At 36.0% G+C, this 21,914-nt stretch overlaps 1 protein-coding gene and 1 long non-coding RNA gene across 3 annotated transcripts in view; one reads left to right on the forward strand and one right to left on the reverse strand.

Moving 5' to 3' along the window:
* LOC102654856 overlaps positions 1-2,331 on the forward strand; it is a 16,037-nt gene extending 13,706 nt beyond the window's left edge. Inside the window, exons 2-5 of the long non-coding RNA XR_003305305.1 lie at positions 249-437; positions 611-708; positions 1,620-1,793; positions 1,872-2,331. This is a non-coding gene — a long non-coding RNA (uncharacterized LOC102654856). The remainder of the gene's footprint in view (positions 1-248; positions 438-610; positions 709-1,619; positions 1,794-1,871) is intronic.
* Positions 1-21,914, reverse strand: part of LOC408618 (furin-like protease 2) — a 382,021-nt gene that overhangs the window by 26,986 nt on the left and 333,121 nt on the right. The window lies entirely within an intron of this gene.

The following is a 21,914-nucleotide window of genomic DNA, read 5'->3' on the forward strand; positions in this document are numbered from 1 at the left end:
AGGGTGTGCACTTAAGCTCGCCGTCAAAAGGCCGTGGTCGGATGGCTTCCCTTCAGGAAATTCGTGGATAAACCGCCGTCGTTTACAATAACCTTGTGGTAACTCTATATGTTTGAGTATAGGATATAAGGTAATAGCAAGTAATTCGTAAAGATTCGATCGTCGACTTTCAAATTAAAATTTCCAGCTTCGAATCTTTCCTACCACTTTTTGCTAAAAATTCCTTCTAACATAAACCGTTTCAACAGCCTCGACAACAGATCTCTTGAACGACGCCGTATCGCTTGGAATCGTGGGATTGGAAACTCTTAGAGCGGTCATCGTGATTCTTCTTAACGCATTGCATACGAGATATGGGAAACCGAACTTTGTGGCGATAATAAAGGAAAAAGCGAGAAATGTAAAAGCCATTGCAAAGAAGATATATCATAGTATCAGTAAGTTTCAGTATTCGAGTAAAATAAATAATTAATTTTATTTGTGTAATAAATAATAATTAAGAAAGCCTATATATATATAAGAAATATGTATAGCAATATTTAAGAATACTTTATAAATGCGATACTTAAAAAGTTGCATATATGTATGTATAATATATTTTCTTTTTTAGGTTCACTCAAAAAGAAGCGATATAATTGAAAATTATGCCATTGCACAAAGGAGATATATCATACTGTCAGTAAACTTCATTATTCGAGTATTTGTAAAGTAAATAATAATTAATTTTATTTATGTAATAAATAATAATTAAGAAAGTCTACATATATATAAGAAATATGTATAGCAATATTTAAGAATACTTTATAAATGCGATACTTAAAAAGTTGCATATATGTATGTATATTTTCTTTTTTAGGTCCACTCAAAAAGGAGCGATATAATTGAAAATTATGCCATTGTACAAAAGAGATATATCATACTGTCAGTAAATTTCAGTATTCGAGTAAAGTAAATAATAATTAATTTTATTTATGTAATAAATAATAATTAAGAAAGTCTATGTATATATAAGAAATATATATAACAATATTTAATTGAAAACAATATTTAATTGAAAATTATGCCATTTCACAAAGGAGATATATATCATATTGTTAGTAAATTTCATTATTCGAGTATTTGTAAAGTAAATAATAATTAATTTTATTTATGTAATAAATAATAATTAAGAAAGTCTATATATATATAAGATATATATAGATATATATATATATATATAAGATATATATATAATATATAGTCTATATAATATCTATATATATAAAGTCTATATATATATAAGAAATATATAACAATATTTAAGAATACTTTATAAATGCGATACTTAAAAAGTTGCATATATTCATGTATATATGATATACTTTCTTTTTAGATCCACTCAAAAAAGAGCAATATAATTGAAAATTATGCTATTGCACAAAGGAGATATATCATAATGTCAGTAAGTTTCATTATTCGAATAAAGTAAATAATTAATTTTATTTATGTAATAAATAATAATTAAGAAAGCCTACATCTATATATAAGAAATATGTATAACAATATTTAAGAATACTTTATAAATGCGATACTTAAAAAGTTGCATATATGCATGTATATATGATATACTTTCTTTTTAGGTCCACTCAAAAATGCGCGGACGCTGGAAGCGAGCAGAGTGCCGCGTTAAAAACGAAAGAAGCGTCTGGCGTCACGTATGCGAAGAAAAGAAGAAAGAATTTTACCTGCACGCCTAAATAAATAAGAATTCTAGTCTGGCGAGTATAAAATCGAAACCGAAATATTCGATTGGAGTAAAGAAAAATTTATTAGAATTAATAGAAAAAAAAAATGTATATCTATACGTTTCTAAGAGAATATTATCATTGCAGATCTCTCTCTGTCCACGTCCTGTCAACAATCTATGTTTAGAGAAGAATAAAACCATCATCTCTTTCTCTCATGTACACATTTCGCAACGAAAACGGGGCCCTCGACGCTATCTTCGCTCCTCGTTTCAATTTCAAAAATTCGACCATTATTCGAATATTAATGTACACCGAAAAAGAAAAAAAGGAGGAACGAATGGCAAAGAATCGAAAGCGGTTCTATATATCCTTTTTTCCTTTTTCCTCCCGTGTCGATTCGTAAAACGGATGCACGGTGGAAGAAACAATGGGGCCACGATGAGCGGCGAACGTTAACTGGCTGCTGCGGTTATTGTTTCGGCGGAGGCAACCCCGTGATAGGTCACTTCCGCCGATACCGAAATCCACATGGGGCAAAAGTAGAAAAAAAAAAAAAAAAAAGAGAGAGAGAACAAAAAAATATCAATGCGACATATTCTACATATATATACATACATACATACACGTATAGTAAACCTGCGTGTATATACCATATGGTAGCGATCATCGTTTTAAATGGATGCATTCGAACGCAACTTTTTCAAACGTGTGCCGAAAAAATGGAGCGCAAAGGAGGGGGGGGGAGGCATTCTCTGTTTCTTCCTTTTTTATTTGGAAGTTTGTTCGTAGAGGGTCGTTTTCGCTTTTGAATCTATCTTTGTCCTCCCTCCCCCTCTTTTTCCATTCATCCATCGCAGCCATTGATTCGCGCACTTGAAAAATCGGGGATGCGTTTAATTGCTCGGAAGCGGATCTCGCGCGATTTCGGATTGACCGTTTACGCCCTCCTCTCTCTGGAATTTTTATCCGGCTGTTATTAGCTCGTCGGAGCAGCTACGTAGGAGCAGACATCGAGGAAATACATTTTGTATAAATTCGAAGCTTGCTCTCTTTCCATTTATTTTTTCCGGGCTAAGTAAATAAAATTTACAATGCGAAATAATCGAAGAGATAGATAATAATTTCTTTCGAAAATGATGAAGCCTTTTAAAAAAGAAAGAAAATTTGTTGAATATCAAAAAACTCATCTTCGAATTAATTATCGTATGCTTACGAAAATACTTTGGAAACAATAATTCTTTAATTCCCACTGGAAATCGGGTCAACGAAAATATAGCTCGATCCATGGTTTATTAATTTGAGATAAAAAAAATTTGGACCACTCGAAGATATTGTTGTTCCATGCTTTATAAAATTAGAGAGAGATAATAAGAGAGAGAGAGAGAAAATCGGGAATCTATTCGCGAAGCGATATTTAAAAAATAAAAATCAAACGTAAATAAATATGGCTGTTCGAAGAGTTAATAATGCACGAATTACATTAGGCGTAATCGATGGCGCGAGATCCCTACTTCGTTCACTTAGGAGGGCGATGAAAGGAATGGCGATGCTTATAACGTTAACGCGAACCCGAGGCGAATTACTTTGTAACGAGTTAATGCGTTTTTCGTGCCGCTTATTAGCGACGCCGATCGCGTTATGGCGTGCCACGGCCGTGTAAAGGGAAATTAATCCTCGTGGAACGAGCTCATCCTTGTACGAAACGAAAGAGAGAAGAATTTTTGGATTCTGAGGAGAAGGAGGGAGAGGTATATATATTCTCGTCGAGTTTTCTTAAATATAAAAGAAAAAAAATAGTTTGGAAACAAGAAAGAATATACTCGTAATTTTTGGAAATATAGATCGTTTCTTCTTCCACGATGTGATTATGAGATTGTTATAAATTAAAGTAATAATAATGGAAAAATTGGAAATATCATGTACGAGAAAATTCATGTATACGTGGAAATTGTGTATCGTTGTGTATTTCCATAAGATGCGTGGTGATAAAGTTTAAAATTGTTCCAATGAAAATTTCATTCTACTTGTTCTACCGTGGAGTCGCTCTACTTTCGTTTCATGTATATAGTCGGTTTTATTAAGTCGGAGGGAAGGGAAAATTGAGCGGACACTCGTCCCTCCATCCCAGACGAAAGCGAATAATTTAATCAGTAATTCTCGCTAATCAACTCCTCCAACTTGTTCATGCGACGTTAAAAATTAATTGGCACAATATCGCCGACAATATTTTAATATTTTCCATTGATGAAAAAAAAAAAAGAAAAGAAAAAATTGTTGTTCCAATGAAATTTTCAAATTCGAAACAAAATATTTCGCGTAACAAGTATATTCTTCCTTGAACTGGTTGAAAGTATCTAGTTGAAAATTCAATATCAGAGTTCGCGTTAGAAATTCAATATCAGTGAAAACTTTGCAAGCATGAACGCAATGTGTTTCCTTGAGAAAAAAAAAAAAAGAGAAAAAAGAAAAAAAAAGAAAAGAAAAAATCACCGAAATTGATCTTTGAACTTCAGGGAACGCCTCCACTCTCGGATAAAGCGTACGCGTTACGTGTGCACGACTCGCGAAAACATGTAATTTTCACCCACGCGCAACGACTTTTCCTTCAACGCGTAAATTCAGAAGTTATTTAGGTGTTACGCGGGTTCACCGCGTAATATTCGTCCGTAATATATATACCTACGCGTACAAGTATAATAATAAAACATGTTCTCAACAATGTTTATTCCAGCTACGTTGAAAATTACGGAGATATGGTTAGAATGGAAATTTCGTTTTTCACGCGTTTTAGCGTTGCACGCGTATAAAATAAACTCTTTTGTCGATTCTTATAGCGCAAAAATATTTATTTCAATTATTTTCTTGTTATTCAATATACGGGATAATAAATATCGAAATCTGAAATAATTTTACGAATGAAAATAATATAATGTTCAAGTAGATTCGTCAAAAGTCAAACATTCGTTCCTTATTATATTCTCCACTTCATTATTGAACGACATTGAATTTCAGATGAAAAAAAAACGCGAAGCGATTCGATGAATAGAGTAAGTACTCGATTTAGAAAAAATAAAGAGAGTGAAGGAATTGGAATCAATCGATAAAAGAGTCTTATTTCGAGTCGGTTACGAGAAAGCCTTCATTTTATTCGATAATCCATCTCTACTGAAATAGCGCCTTAAACGCTCGAGTATCGAAGGAAATTTATACGGTTCGTGGTATACAGGCAAGAGAGGAACACGGGCGAATTATGCGGGAGCAAGTGAAACGTAATCTTTCTATTGCGCTCAAGTTTCGCACGAACAGTCTCGTTCGATCGCAATTTATGCCAATTTTTTCTCGTAAAACATTCGTTGTTACCAAGATAAAGATTCGTAACAAATTTGATTTTCAAATTCTAATTCTAAAAAAATATAATATTATCAATCGTTCCGACAAATTAAAGAAACTAAAATTTCAAACGTTATAGCCAAAGAATAATTAAACATCTTTATCACCAACAATTTTCCATTCGTAGTACACGACGAAAACTATCGAACCGTGATCATTTGTTTTCATTCGTTCTTAACGAAGCTTAAAATATCGACTGGACCGAAAATGAGCTCTGTTTCGAGTTTCTGCAAAGCCGAAGAGGAAATCGAGTTGGAAAAAAAAATCGTTTGGAAAGGAGGTTGAAAATTGACGATCCTTGAATCTCGCTACCGTTATACCGAGATTTCGTGGCATCGCCATTTTCGCGATACTAACGCCGGCTGGTGGATGTTTTTAACGTTGCGCCGCGCTGAGAAAGAATCCTTTAGACGGTTACTTTTCACGGTAGAGAAGACAATTTCTTTCGATGCTTCTCCGCGTTAAATCGGCCGGACGGGAGGAGATCGTAATCGGGAGTAATGGCGTCATTGGCACGGGCTGATGATACCACCACGCCGCCGGCTCTGTCGCGAAAGGGTGAAGGAGCAAGAGGAAGAGAAGGAAATCGAATTATGGGCGGATATACACGTGATGCGAATAGAGCGGAATGGCTGAATCGTTGATTATACGAAACCTTTCTTGAGAATTTGCGATCCGTGAAATGCGCGGTTCCTTAACTTTTATTTTACGCTTCGTGTTCCGTACCGTAGCATCAATTTTAGACAACTATGATATATTTGCTTTAAATGAAGTGAGACTATTTTATAAACGCATTTAGATATTTATAAATAACTATCTATTTATCACACACAGTTCTATATATCTAAATTCTTCCACGACAATATTCGCAAGTGAAATAATACACATCGAGATATCTTTAAATAACTAACAAGCAGTGACATATTCGAAAGTTTGCAAGTGAAATAATACATATCAAGATATTTTTAAATAACTAACGAGCAGTGATTATAAAGTAATTTATCATATCACACACAGTTCTATATATTCAAATTCTTTCAACGACGAAATACTGGAAAGTGTTAAAAGTGGAATAATACGTTTAAAATTAGCAAGTGTCCATCGAGGCAAGGAGTGATGATCTCGTTTCGTAGAATGTCGGTACCTTTCTTATCGGTCAGCCGCTAACGATCTCGCCCCTCTATATCCCGGCCCTGTTTTATCCGTGGAACGAGATCTAATGTCTGGAAAAACACCGCTTTTCACCAAGTTGCAAAGACGCTCGCGCGTCTCATTCTTATTCAGCTCCGGCTTTGTTCGACATCGGTGTTTTATACGCCGCGGCTGAATCGTCGCGCCCGCGAACAGAGCGACGGGTGGAAGAGTGGGAGAAGAAAGAGAAGAGGCAAGAAAGCAAAGAAAAGATTCGAGAAAGTTCCACCGTCGGTTTGTGTTGTGGTACGCGTCGCCTCGATCGTTGAATGCGGGAATTTTTTTTAAAACAAGTTTTTTTCCGCGTTTAATCCCTTCAGTAATTATCGCGGACCCGTGCAGCGAATTTCAATGAAACAAACTAATGGAAATGGCGCGAATCGAGATGTTGAGATATTATTATAGAAAATTTTTTTTTTTTTTTTTAAGATCAATTTCCGATAAATTGCAACGATTTGAACGATTTCATAAAAATTTCATCTCACTGGACCAATAATTTATTTATTTTTCGTTTAAACAAGAAACACACGCTTTAATGGATAAAAGAGAAGTGTACAAGTAATTCAAACTTAATCGGGATATATTTTATATTGGAACAAAGAAATAGAGATCGAACGACTAAAATTGTGCGTATAAGGAAATGTCGTGGTTTTCGTTGATCGTCTCGTACAATTATTATTTCACACAATAGCCTGGGGGACAGACATCTTGGAAACAACAGTTGGTGGAAAATGACGGAAACCGTGATATTTTAAAAGGGGCCTTGCCCCGAAATTCACTGGTTTGGAAAGGGATTATTGTTCTGTGAAACAAAATTATGCCAGCTTGATAAACGGGAATCTTCTTTTGGTCAGAATTTTATCATATTCGCGAGAATATTAACTTTAATCCTTGAACAACGAATGGTGGGTTAATCGCGTTTTTATCAAAATTTCGTTAAAAATAATGAAAAGAAACACGAGTAAAATTTTTACCTTCACTTATTTTGCCTAAAATTTTCTTCATACTGGAACAACTTAATAACAGACTCGTCGCAACGTATGCATTCGATGACTCGGCATTCTCCCTGACGAAGATTAATAGTGATTTTTACCGATCGCGAAAAAATATGCGAAAAAGTTTTGACTCGATTTAAAAAAAAAACTATATCGCGTTTCGTGTCTTCGAAATTGTGATATTTATCTTATCTCTCGTTGGTTGGCTTGAAACAGATCTCCAAAGTGTATATTCGTATGATTTATAAAACACACGGATACTTTTATAACGTATATAATATACTCGTTGGAAGATGGATTATAATACTAAGTCTATACTTTGAAACTTGTTATAAAGTGCCTCACCTGAAATGATACTTGTAAACTTTCGTAGTTAAATAACACGATATTTTTAGTTAGTTGCCTCTTCCTCGTTCCGACAAATAAGCTGTCCGAGGAGGAGATCAAACATCCATTTCCAGACACTTTTAGATATACACATCGATCCAACAATACGCGTTAGAGTGTTTCGAATGCCTGTCTGGTGGTTAAAGTTGGAACGTCTATTAATCAAACGATGTTTCGTAAAATTCCAATCTTTTTTCTTACGAGGAAAAATAAATAGCCGAAGATCGAACGATATTTTTTTATTTATCATCCAATTTAATTTTTCAGCGTTCCGTAAAGTTTTGAAACAAATACGTTATTTATAGCGGAATATTATTATTATTATCATCAGCATAAAGCTTTGTTAATTATATTATAAAAAATTCGATTTTGCTTCGGTTTCTCCTTCTTTTCTATTTATCCGCATATTTCTTTAAATATATAAAAAATAATTTTCTAAATGGTGGAGGAAGAATATATTTTTCACTTCATGCTCGATTCGAGCACGTAGCTCATAAAATTTTCATGGGGAAATGAAATGACGCGATCCTCTCCGTCGGTTGTCCAAGAGCATTCGATAGAGCGAGGAACACCAGAAGAATCTCGGCGGGCATGCAAGATAGAACGAGTACGTAGCCTCGAGTACTATGGCAGACAATTTCCTCGAAGGGACAAGAAGAAAGCTCGGGACCGATGCTCGCGATGCGTGTCACTTCCAGAATGCGAGATCGAAAATCAATTTCCGGTAAACGAAACGGAAAACAAGGATTTGACGCGTGGCAATCGTATATATAAAACGGAACGGAGGTAGAAACATGTCTGTAATCGCTGTTTCTGTTGAGGAAACGGACGTTTGGACGAGCGTTACGCGCCAATTTTTTCTCATCTGGCCAGAGAGAGAGAGAAAGAGAGAAAGAAAAAGGAAGGAAAAGAATAATCGATATTGCTTCTACCGATGTATCTTTCGTTCAATCTTTTTTCTTTTTTTAGAAGAATAACTTTCCTACTCGAGGATACTATAATCCAAATAAAACTTAAATTACAATTAAATTTAATAAGATAGCTCGAAGTATATACATGTATATTGGTTGCTAAAAACGAATCTTTATTCCGTGGCCTATTTTTCTGCCTGTACGCACAACGCGGCCAGTAATAGGGAAAAGGAGAGAAAAAAAGTTGAGTCGGTAACTGACCATCCGCGCACGGGTAAGTGTCGCGGTTGAGGCACAGAGGATTGACGAATGGATGGGAGCGAGACCGATAACGAGAGAGGGACACGCGCGAGAACGGGACGGAGACAATGGTCGACGCTCGAAATTAACGGCCCGCTTTAAACGACGATATCTCGGCAATGGAGGGTCGTATCGGTGTGGTTTAAACGGTATTTTAAAGGGGATATTCCTCGTGTTTAACTACGTCGGTAAAAGTTCGACGCGCAATGCAACCGATATATTACTTTCGATAGTTAAAAATGTTTCATTTCTTATATGTATATATCCCACGTGAGAAGAGATCTAGTGAAAAATGATAATAGAATTTGTACGAATTCGTGTTAAAGTGTTAAATTTAATTCGAGTTTAATTTCTTTCTTCTCTTGGAAAAGTTTCGAGTGTATTCGAGAAATATTTATACAACGCTTATCTAGGTTTTCGCAGAAGGACACGATCGTGGAAAGTATAGAATTTATTCTTGGATCGAAAGTTTGCTGTTACAACAAACAAGTGTATTCAAATGTGTGCGTGGAAAAATAAAACATGAAATTTTGATTAATAATATACGAAAATGATTAAAAGTGATTAAAATACATAGAATTTCATTCGTTCACTGTCTAGTCCAGTTATATATAATAAAATCGATACGTTCGTTTTATTTTTTTTTCGCAACTTTTATTTTCTCTTGCATTGTTTTCTATCGAATGAATCGCATCAAATTGAGCGTGAACGAGCAAATGCCAGAAAGACGAGAGACGAGAGAAGAGGCAAAGTTGACAGAGAAGTTAAGGTAAATAGATAAAGGATAAACTCAATCGCAGACGTATCTTAGGGAAAATGGCTGATCAGTCTTTGTCTCGTTCTTCGAGTTTTTACCAGAGTAATTCCAGAGAAGGAAAACGTTTTTAAAAGCGATTTAAATATATTTTCTATATAAATAGTTGAATTATTTTCTAAAATAATTTTCTCTTCGTTCCCCGAAGATATTATTTCCTATTATATTTTCGAAGCTTTCGAATTTTAATTTCCTCCCGTTGATAACGCAACATTTGCGTATATGAGAGAGAGAGAGAGAGAGAGGTTTTTATCATTGTTTTTTTTTCCCGAGGACATCCTGCGAACAATTGTTTTGAATTTTCGATGGGGCACACACAACCGATACGAGGCTGGTGGTTTAATATTTATCGGTTAAAAGGGGATCGGTGAAATATTAACGATGAAAAATTGCGCCCGGCTGTTTCACGCTTTCCGATCATAGACCGTTGTTACAGGCTATTAAAGCGGCACAAACGATATATACGTTGAAATCTCGTTTCGCGTGAAAACACGCGACGACACATTGTTTATTCCTACGAATATAAACTGTGTTAGGCTCGCAGCATCTATCGGTGAATAATAAACTACTACGCTATATGCGCGATATAATCCTTTGAATATGGACCGAATTTAAAGCGATATGTTAGCATATATTTTTATCATCAACTCTTTTCCATAACGCCGTGACAAAAACTATTTTTTGACAACGATCGTACAGGTAACGTATTTTAATATCTTTTAATATCTTTGTTGAAAAAAATTCATTTATTTCAATCGTATTTTTGGCGATGTAGGAATAAACGAGTAACACACGATCCGTTATCGCGACAAAAGTCGAGCGCAGCCGATCATAGCCGAACCTAGCCGAAGCGTTTAAACGAATCTCGAGTAATAGCGATCTTTGCCGAATTTTTCCGATTCTATTCGAATTTATCAGCTCCTAACCTATAGTACTTTTTTTAGAAATTAAGTAAAGACGCGCTTTAAACGTGAACTTTATTAATTGCTTTTCACATTTCTATGATTCTCTCTCCTTATAAACTCGATTATTTGGAGATCGCGATTAAAGATCAGACCGTTAAAGATTATAAGGAACGTGGCCCATAAACACGTCCAATAGTCACGCTCTACTTAACAACACAGTTAACCAGTTCGTCCACATTGATGCATAATCGTGACCAGTTTAGCGCGGAGGGATATTTAAATAAGAAGTTGCTCAATTTCCTCTCTAATAGCATGGACGAATGTTTTTGTCTCCCAACTTCAAGGTGAAATGCGCGTGGACATTGATTAAGCAAATCTCTACGCATTTTCATATAATACGGTCCATTTATTGTACACGATACATTTCTGCTTTAATAAATCACGCTCTAATTGCGATATTTGGAAAAATATTTTGAAATGACAATACACCGCGAGTATATATCTCTGAGAATAAGAGACGTGTCAATAGTTGCACGGTACAAATATTTCTCGTCGATGCAAAATATATATATATATCAATTTCATCATGAAATATTTAATAAAATAAGATAATAAATATGTCAATATGAATATTTCCAACAAGTTCGGTACAATATTAATTTTCCACTTCAATTCCATTTTATTTCAATACCTGTATGAATCGTACAGTTCTCGATGTATTAAAAATTATACGTATATCGAAAGGTGGAAGAGGAGGAGGTCGCTATTTCACGTACGGTACAAATAATATTTTCACATAAAAATCCACATAATGGTAACAACAAAATAATTCTCGCAGAGGATTCATCATATATCGCAACTACACTGTAATCACGATAATGCACAAAGACGCGGCTCTTCCCTCTTTGCGAATATAATTAATTATTCGTTTCCTTTTCCGCGAAACTGGGAAATTTCCCCCGTTTGGCGCGACGCCGCAAATTTAATTAAAAATAAATCTGTCTAATTTAATTAAAAATAAACCTTCGTCGACCATAGCATCTCGATACATCAAAGAAATTAGTATTATTTCGCGTATTTATTTCTTGATTCTCCTCGACGTTCGGTTTAAGCAACCTGTATATTCACGATACGGCTTACTTGTCCGAGAAATCCTAGGGCAAGATCACTTGGTCCGCTCCTCTCGAACCCCAAACAACTTCTCCCAAACAAGCCTCGAGCAACCAGTCGACCCATCGGCATGCAAAAAACGCCCCGACCAAATCAGCCACGTCCCACTTTTGATCCGACGAGTCAGCGGCAAGTGTCGTAAATCAAACGAACAAAATTTTAAGCGTCCCCCCCCCTCTGTCCCTAGAATCGTTTCCACGAGTTCCCCATGCGGGGAAAGTTAAGCGGTTCCGTTTCCAACCGTGAAAAATTCGATAAACGAATAAAATAAAATAAAATAAAATAGAGAGAGGATGGAAAGTATTTCATCCCGTCAATCGGCCTAAAGGTAACTCGCCAAACCTAATTAAAAAACATTTAAACAGAGAGAGAGAAAGATACGTTTAAATTTGTTCAAATATATTTTTGGTTGGACGAACAAAATTTTGCTCGTTTCTCAATTTTCAATGAATCATTGTCGTTAAAGAAAAATTATCTTATAAAAATTTTGAAAATTATATTTTTCATTAACAATTTTTCTTTTTTTTTTTTTTTATTTTGGAAGCGCATTCGATTAACGGAGGGAAGCTTTTTTTTTTCTTTTTTTTTTTTGGTTCGAAAAATACGAATTACGAAGCACAAGTCGAGGTGGATGGCTACATCCGAGCTGCTAGCCTGATTCCAGCCTGTCACTCTCCCCCACAAAAGGAGGGAGGGGGGGAGGGCGATTGTTCCCCCGAATGGAAATACGCGCTATAAAGTATCACCGCGAAACAGCTCGGCGCGCATTATTGTCGTTCTGGGCCCATTGTCGCCGCCCACAATAACAGTTTCCCTCCATATAAGCAATTAACAACGACGCCCCGTCCCGTCCTCGATTAATTAGAACCGATAGAAAGAACCCCTCCCCCTCCGAGCCTTTGTTACCTTTATATATCTCGAGATACGAATTTTCAAACCTCTCTTTTTAAGGAAATTTTAATAAATTCAATTTCAAAATTTCGTTCTCGCATTTCTTTCTTAATTAATCATTCTGCTTCGAATTTTAAAAATTCGATTTCTCGAAAGAATATTTCAATTGTTTCGATTTGAAGAAGAAAGCTGTAAAAAAAAAAAAGAAAGAAAAAAGTCTTCGCTTTTGCCCGCGGCTCGCCGTCGCCATTGTTGTATTTGAAAAAAAACGGACACAGAGAGAGAGAGAGAGAGAGGAAGCGCGTCTGTCTTTGGGAGGAGAGGGCGATCGAGGCGCAGCGCCGCAGAAGGGTGCATAATTAAATCCATCCATAGCGGTTTACCGAACCGTTCGATTCTAATTAGAGAGCCGTTTTCAGGGACGGCGCGACGAGAAAAGAACTCGCCTTTTCGTCCATCTCCTTACTCGAGACGGTGCAAGTTTCTTTCCACTCTCTCTCCCCCCTCCCATCGTGGATACCGAACCGAGAAAACGACACGACAACTTTCTTGCGGATTCCGCCTCGCTTTGTGGCGTAGAGGAAAAGGTAGGGATACGAGCACGCCAAATACTACGGGGAAAGAAGAATGAAATCGTCAACCGAAGCGTGCCCCCTTTGATAAAATTGATCCCAAGTTTTAATTGCCTCGATCTAGGTGAGTTGTACAGGGGAAGGAGGCAGAAGTTCGTAGATCGTTAATTAGATGAATATCTCTTGGAGAGTAACAAGGGGGAAACGGTAATCCTACCGATCACATTCACAAATCCAAATACGAATTCACAATCGACGAATACATAATCTTATTATGCACGTAAATTTTGTAATATTAACACTGAATATATCGATCTTATATAATATTTTAATCATTCGCAAATTTCATTCAAATTATCCGCAGATTTTAAATATTGATTACACATACTTATTTACGATTTCACAATACCGATAATATTTTAATCGTATGTAAATTTTAAATTCACGAGACTAAGCGCGTAATATCGATCGAATTCGATTATCCGCAAAAATATTCACGATCGACGAACACAATTCTTGATTCGGGCGCAACAACGGCCGAAGACACGTTTTACGCTCTCTCATCCATCCGCACTTTGCAGCACCGCATATTTTTCGTATCCAACCTCGCTTCGCTTCTATTCTCCACGTTCCCATTGTCCCTATACCTTTTACATCCCTTTTTTTTCCCCCCATTTTATCCATTATATCCACACACATACGGGTACATACGGGAGGAACGAGAGAGAGAGACAAAAAAAAGAAAAAATTATTCATTTTCCAACCGGCGAAATCAATCGCGATCCCAGAGCCCTCCGTCGACGAAGTTTGCTTTCCGCCTTTCCCCCCCACTCCTCCCTTCACCGTATGAAAGCGCCGAGAAATTCGTATCCCCACTCTCTTCTTTCCACGTGACTCCTTTCAAAAGCGCGGAGAAGGAGGAGGAGGAGGCTGCCCGGCCAGCCAGTGTCGCATGACGAACGAATTATGAACGTCCTTTGCGCAAACATTTTCTCCACCCTTCCGATAAACGTCACGGCAAATAGACAGTACAATTACGCGTTTCAGCTAATGAAGCAATCTCCGCCTCGTCCTTGTTATCTCTCGTCTCGTTGTTGTATCTCGTCGCGAGATGGCGATGACATAGGCGGCGGGGAGAGCGAAATGCGCGAGTGTGCACGAAGCAGCGTGAAAGGAAAGGTAGGAGAGGGTGGGGAGAGAGAGAGAGGAACGAGAAGAGAAGGAGGAGGAGGCCGGTGGGTCATATTCAACCATCGAGACGACGGAAGATTTCCCGGAGGCCCTCTCATGCTCGCCCAAGAGGCAGGGCGAGATAGAATGGCCGCGACAGAGCTAGATTTTCGACTGGCGAAATTTAATAGATAGTTTCGTCCCAAGGATCAAGCACGAGACCGTTGTATTAATTAAATTCATTTTTATTTTCACAATCGTGCGGAAGTGTCTTTTTTTCCTACGTTTTTCGTGAATCGAAAACACGACGAGAGAATTTTCCCCGAGTTTGATCGATGGTAAATATGCAATATTGCACGAGTTTAGAACACAGAATGGAATATTGATATCGGAATATTTCCATTACTTTTTTTCGGTTGACTATGTCGATCGATTATCGCATCGATCATCGCGGCTGCGAATCGCCGTATATTTTAAATAATCAACGATAAAATTTATTATAAAAATAGAAATTTTTTTTATATATCGAGTTAAACAGTCATTCGTCGTGCGTAATCCAATGAAATTTTTCTTTCTTCCTCTTTCTCGTCCTATTCCCCCCTCGTCGCCAGTGCTTTCGAGTGTTGTAAACGAAATTTCACCGGTTAAAAGATAAACGAAACGTTGCTGGCGGTTTATTTGGCGAGTGCTCGCTTCAAGTTTGGACGGTTCTTAATTGAGTAACGAGAGACTGTTAATATCTTGGAGGGGGGGAGGGGGAGTTTCTACAAGGAATTGGTGTACATTGGTTGATCACTTTACGATTAAGTGGAAGGGAAAAATGAAAAGAATACGAAATGGAGAAAGTTTTATCAAAATTGTGCGACCACGTTATCGAGTCGAATAAATTAAAATCCGAAGTGGACATTTTTAAAATTTTTTAAATATCTGTCTTGCAGAGCAAAATTTTCAAAGTTGCTTTTATTTTTGTGCAAAACTGAAAATTTTGTATTTTTGGTATTTTAAAAAAGAAAGTTAAATCTGAACTATTTGACATTTTTTTAATATCTTTAACAATCTGGATATCTGTGAAATTCTCAAAATTGCTCTTAAGAAAATTATTTATTATTTTACCTTTACCTCAAAGATCAAGATATTAGAGGTTTTTGAAAACGAAAAACGCTGTGCAAAAAGCAGTTATAAATTGATCTAATTAATTGAAAAAAAACGACTGATCGATATCGTAGCGAATGGGTACATTTATCTTAAATTTAATCTTGAATCATGGGGCCAACCGCCATATTACGCTCGCTCATCCGATGGAAAAATCAAATGGTCTAATTACAGTTTTACTACTAAAGCGCGAGCTGTAAGAAAGAACTTTTCCAATTAGTTTTTACCGAAAATCGAAGAAGAAATAGAATAAAAAGGAGGAGGAAAACAAAAGAGAGAGAAAGGGAAAGAATCGCTTCAATTTTTAGCAAATGGATATTTTTGTGTCGATAGAAATTCGTCCATCTTTTTTTCGAAAATTGAAATTCTTCGCGATAGTTGCGAATGTTAAAATTATTCCTTTCCGAAAGAAAAGATCAAAATCGAGATATAACCGGGATAGGCAAGATAAAATAAAGGGTAATAAGATGAAGCGACAAATTCTTCTTACTTTTTTCCACCCGAGTTCAAATTTAAAGCTCTTGGGAAAGTTTTCAGGCTCGGTTAAATTACATATCTTGAAAGCGATCGCGAGGAAAACTTTTTCGGTCTTTCGCATAAATTATTGCGCGTGATCTACGATATAGTTAATTAAAAAGGCAAGTTTATAGGTGTGTAATTCAAAAAATTAAATTTACATCGTTTCCACTTATAATATTCATTCTTTTTCTTCGAGAAAAATACGTACTTATCACTTGTACAAATTCATATTTAAATACATATATATAAATAAAAGAAGGAAAAATGTACATACGTAAAAATAGAAATAGAAATAGAGATGGAAATCGACGAATTTTCTATTACTTTTGTCACGAGACGGATTTGAATAATTAAGAGGAATTTCTAAGAGGCGACTTTTAAACGACTCAGCACGCAACGCAAACCGAACGTTTACCGATTAACGTTCATCATAGGTTGGCAATTTGGAACGGATTGAATGATTATCGAGCGCATGGTTATCCTTGCCAAAATGGACTATTGGAAATTACTTAGGAGCTACGGTATATGGAGAGTTCGATCGATCCCTTACGCAGCGATATGTGTATCCTTCGTAACCTGTACAACGATTTTCCACTCGTGGCCGAGGAAAAAAGATCGATGTCCAAGCGGAATAGTAGATTTTACGGCTCCCAAGATGTTTTGGAATACCCGTGAAGCGCGCTCTATATTTCACAATAATTTGAATAATAATTAAATTATTCGATGTTTGATCTTAGTTTGGGAAAATCAATTTATCCGAAAAAGAAAGTTAATTTGATAAGATTTGGAGGGAAATCTTGAATAAAAGAAGAAAGCTTTCTGTAATGCTACGTTCGATTAAAGCGAGACGAATTCCTACGTGGACGCTTGTCACGCTGCGTCGAATGCTGCACGTGCCAGTCGATATTGAAGTAAGTGGAATTATGCGTAGCCACGATTAAACGGCTGTCGGCCGTGGAATATTTAATATTTACAAACAGGCATTGAAATTAGGCATTAATTAATTAATAGTTAAAAATTAATCAAAAATAAATTTATTTAGTTCGAATATATTATTTATGCTTGAAGATAAAACTGTTTGGCTGTATTGCAATTGTTAGCTTATTCGGAAAGTAATTTTGTTCTTTCACACTAGTGTCGCTACTGTAAACACTTATCCAGCCAACTTCATTCCAAACCATAACAGTGTTGTTACTTGGTGTTTCGTGGTATTTATTTGTAAGAAAAATTTGTTTGATTCTGTGTGTGATAAGAAAGATGTACGATCAAAAAGAGTGTTTTCGGGATATTTTTCTTTTTTATTATTATCGAAAAGATAAGAATCAGTGTCAGTGTTAAAATTAATTGAAGCCGATGAAGACAAAATAAAGACATCGATCGAAGTGAACCGAATAATAATACGAGATTGAATTTGTCGAATTCGAAAAACGAAATTACTCCTCAAACAATCCAATATTTCCGATTATTATTATTATTTCGAACGATAAATTATTAGAGTAATTTAAATTGGAAATGCAACACGTTTGATTGTTTTTTCTTTGAGAAAGGATTTTTTGTTAGGTTAGGTTTGAGGTTCAGTTACGTTCTAATCATTAATCGTCTCGTTTTTCAATTTCACGGTTTAGAATGGAACGAGGATTGTTCAAAATTGTTTTGCATAATCGGTTACACGTGCAATCAATCATCGAAATTACACGGATCATTAATAAACATAATTACCGCGTAATTTAAATCGTGTATCCACACTTCATCGAGTGCGTGAAATAATTGATGAATCTTCACTCTTAAGTTAAACAATTTCTGACAAATTATATTTCTCACAATCATTGAGTTCGTTGTTGTAAGACTTTAATTAATTAAAAAAAAAGTGTGATTATCGAAACCAGATTTTCAAATATAACGCTCGAAATATAAACCGGCCGAAGCCTCGTTGCGTGTCTGAAAATTTCTTCGAAAAAAAAAAATTTCGAAAATTAAAAAGTCCACAAGATTTTTACGGCTTCGTGTAATATACTCTTAAATCATCATCTTGCTTCTTAATTATTATGCTGTACACGTAACTTTGTACAAAAAAAATTAATAATATAAATTAACACATGTGATAGAGATATCACATCAACTATAATTCTATATCACATACTTTTCAAATACCACTTCCATTACGCATTGTATTTATTTAACTTGCCCTTTTTGAGAAAGAAAAAAAAAATATTTCCAAACATCAAAGTCGAGATTACATATTATATACCCGTACATAACGTGAAATCAAATTCTTCGCTCTTCAACCTCTTGCAATATTAGTTAAGTTTCCAGAAGAACAGAAAAACAAAAGTTCGGAAAAATAAGAGAATTCGGAGAGGACGAATAGCCGAATCCGCACACGTCGATACGAATATTTTTTGTATTCTTATCGCGGGAACAGGCGGATACGTGAGACAACTATCGCGTGAAAACGGGCAATAAATATGCGTGGGACGTTCGCGCGGCGGCGAGGGCTACGTTGGGATCCGAAATTCGATCCTGATCCGGGAGGAGGGGAGGGAAGAGGGGGGCGTTGTCCCCTTCCATGGTTTACAAAGCGCGGAGAGACTCGGCGGCGGAAGAAACGGGATCCGGCCGATGCCAAGCCAATGGGATTTACGCGAAATCGGGATTGCGCCGTAGACGCGCCGATTATTCTGGCCGCGCTACGGGCGAATAGACGAGTGGAGAGGAGAGGGGGAGGAGTCAATTAGCGGCGAGAGATAAGGAGGAATACACGTATATGACGGTTGAATATTATTTTTTTACGCGTCGATTACGATTTGTGGTAATTTTAACGTAGAGAAATGGATCGATTTGTGAAAATTAGTATTTATCAACGATGGTTTTTTTAATCGAAATTATTGGACCTCGATTAATGTAATTTTTAATGAAATTGGCAATGAGATTAAAAAGAGAAATTTATATATATATATATAGTTTGCTGGGAAAGACGCGACTCGGCAAGAATTCGAATATGACAAATCTGACATGGACGAAATACGGGGAAGGATTTTGAATTACGGATGGAGGCAGGTAACGACCACGTGAGGAGACGAGACTGAAATAGGAAATTGAGAAGTGCCGCGTTCGCACAAGCTCGAAAGTCAAACGATTCGCGGTGAGAGAGATGTGTCGTGACGAGGACTGTTAACGTTGAAAATTAAGGGCTTTACGAGTAGACAGACCTCTATTAAAATCTTCTTCAGTTTCTTAAATGAGATGCGTTGATTGTTTCGAACAGAAATTCGAAAAGATGATTATATATTTGTATATATTTTGTATATACATGTTCTTTTGTTTTTCCTCGAATCAAATGTTCCACAAATTAACGGTTTGTAGATTATGGAGAATAGAATAGAATTTTCGTTTTTTTTTTCCAAAATTAAAACAATCTCCGGTTACGCTTCCTTTTATTCGCCACGAAACATAAAAAAGGACGAGATCGCGGTTTTAAAAAACCTTTTCCGCGAAAATTTAAAAAAAGAAAAACAAACGTGAAAAGATTATACCAATCATTGGCAAAAAAGCAACCGTTGGTACCGACGGATCGTGTTGAATTTTCGTGCATACGTGCAAGGTTTCGTGAAATTGTTGCAACGCGTACGTAATTCGGGATACGGGAACGGCACAGTTTGTTGAATTAAACAAACTGGGTTCGTTACTTTGCCCTCTTAATTAGCGAATCGAGAAATCTCGCGGTGCGAAATGATACGGAATTATTACAATGGAATGTTGTTTCGGGAAAATTGCGTTTTCGCGCGTACAAGTTTTTGTCGCTTAATTAATAATCCTTGTCGCACAAGTATATTTCAACAATGTAAACTTTTTTTTCTCTTCTCTCTTTTTTCACCGTTCTTTCGACGAAATTGTTCCGCGAACAATATGCGTAACGCGTTAAATCCACTTCCTCTAGTTTTCTTTTTAATTTTCTTAATATTTTCTTCGTCCAAACGATCAATAAAAAAAAAAAAAAAATAATCAAAAATTAAAAATACTCGAAACGATATTTTTTAAATTTCTTACGAAACGTTACCCGTCGATCAGTCTTATTATCCTCGAATAACAATATCGAAAATAATCTCAATTAATACAATTCGTTCAAAGAGCGAATATCCAATCGAACATCTTTCATATTTCAAAAAACATTTCTAACGTTATCAAATTATCTAATCTCGTTCCATCGTTAAAAATATTCGCAAGGTGTCGTGTGAGAAAGAATAAAAAAGTTTAAAGAGGGAGAAAGAGGGAACGTAAAGGATTTTTAATTCGCAAAGGATTTTTTTACTTCCTCGCCATCACGTTCGAGTAATGTAACAGCGGTGGATCGAATAATTGGGATGCGGGAAAGTACGGGTTTAACTTTCGGCCAACTTGGAATAACGCGGCCTCGTCGGCTGTTCTCCTGTTCTACGATATCGCTTTCGTTCGCTGAAACGTGAAACCGGGAAAATGCGGAACGAACGATGCGGTATTTAGGTAAATTTGAACGATCGTTTGAATTTCGGTGAAAATTGAAAATTGTTGATCTTTAGAGAGGGGGGAGTTTATAAAGACGACAGCCACATCAGATAGTCATTTTTTTTCGAATATGTACTTTTGTACGAGTTTATTGAATCCTTTTTTTTTTTTTTTTTTTCTTCTTTTTTCTCGAGTTATATATAGTGATAAAATTACAAATTCGTTGAAAAATTGTATTCTAATACGAACGAAGGGAAACGTGTTAATTTATTTTTTTTTTTTTAATGAATTTCAACACGGTTTCAAAGTTCTGTTTTTTACAATTTTGAAAAATTCTTAAATTCGGAGATTCAAAAAATTCAAACAAGATTACAAAGTTCTGATTTCGAAAGGATTCTCAGGTTTAAATAGTTTTGATTTCGAAACGGTTTTAAAGTTCAAACAGTTCTGATTTCGAAAGGATTCTCAGGTTTAAACAATTCTAATTTTGAAAGGATTCCCGAATAGGACGATGCTGATTTGAGATTGGTTGGAAAATGTCGACCAAAGTGTTTCTAACGAATATACAATTCCAAGGATTTTCCAAATTCTTTGCTCATTCAACTGTTCAATTCTGTCTCAAGATTATTCCAGTTTAAAAATTTTATTTATTAGTTTTTTCCAATTTGTTTCATATCGAGAAATATTCTGAAACAATTCTTCTTAATAGAATCATATAACGGATACAACAACAATGAAAAAAAAAAAAAAAAAAAATATCAAAAAAATTAAAATATACGACCGATGATAAAAATAATAAATCGGGGCTGATTACAGGAGAAGGAAGTATGAAAGTTTCGAGAGTTACGAGAAGTAGATAAAAATTGAAAGGAGAAGAGGAAACGAGGTTACGAAGAATCAAGGTTTCCCTCTGCCAGGAAACCGACCGAACAATGAAGACGATGCGGTAAGCTCCCGTTTTTAAGCGGTCGTTACTTGTGTATTACGATAATGCGATCCCGTTCGAAGGCCAACTGGCTGCAGACAGGAAGCGTGGAATCTAAATCCCGTGGAAAAAAATTTACAGCTCCGTACAAAAGGCGGTTGGCGCGCGCCCGTGGAATGGAACAACCTTTTCTGGCCAAACGTTGCACAGGAAGCTAACCGAATCTTTTAATTCGTACGATAAATTTAGTTTAATTCGAAATTTCATTATGAAGAGAGCGAGTCTTGGAAAAAGGAAAATTTTTCGCTAATTAAGAATCATCTGTTCATCTCTATCTCCTATTTCGCCTATTTTCCTTGAATAAATAAATCGTGAAACGTAAACTCGATTCGGAATGAAGTTGGCTGGACGAA

This window comes from Apis mellifera, linkage group LG1 (genome assembly GCF_003254395.2).
Source record: "Apis mellifera strain DH4 linkage group LG1, Amel_HAv3.1, whole genome shotgun sequence".
Taxonomy (NCBI): Eukaryota; Metazoa; Arthropoda; class Insecta; order Hymenoptera; family Apidae; genus Apis; species Apis mellifera.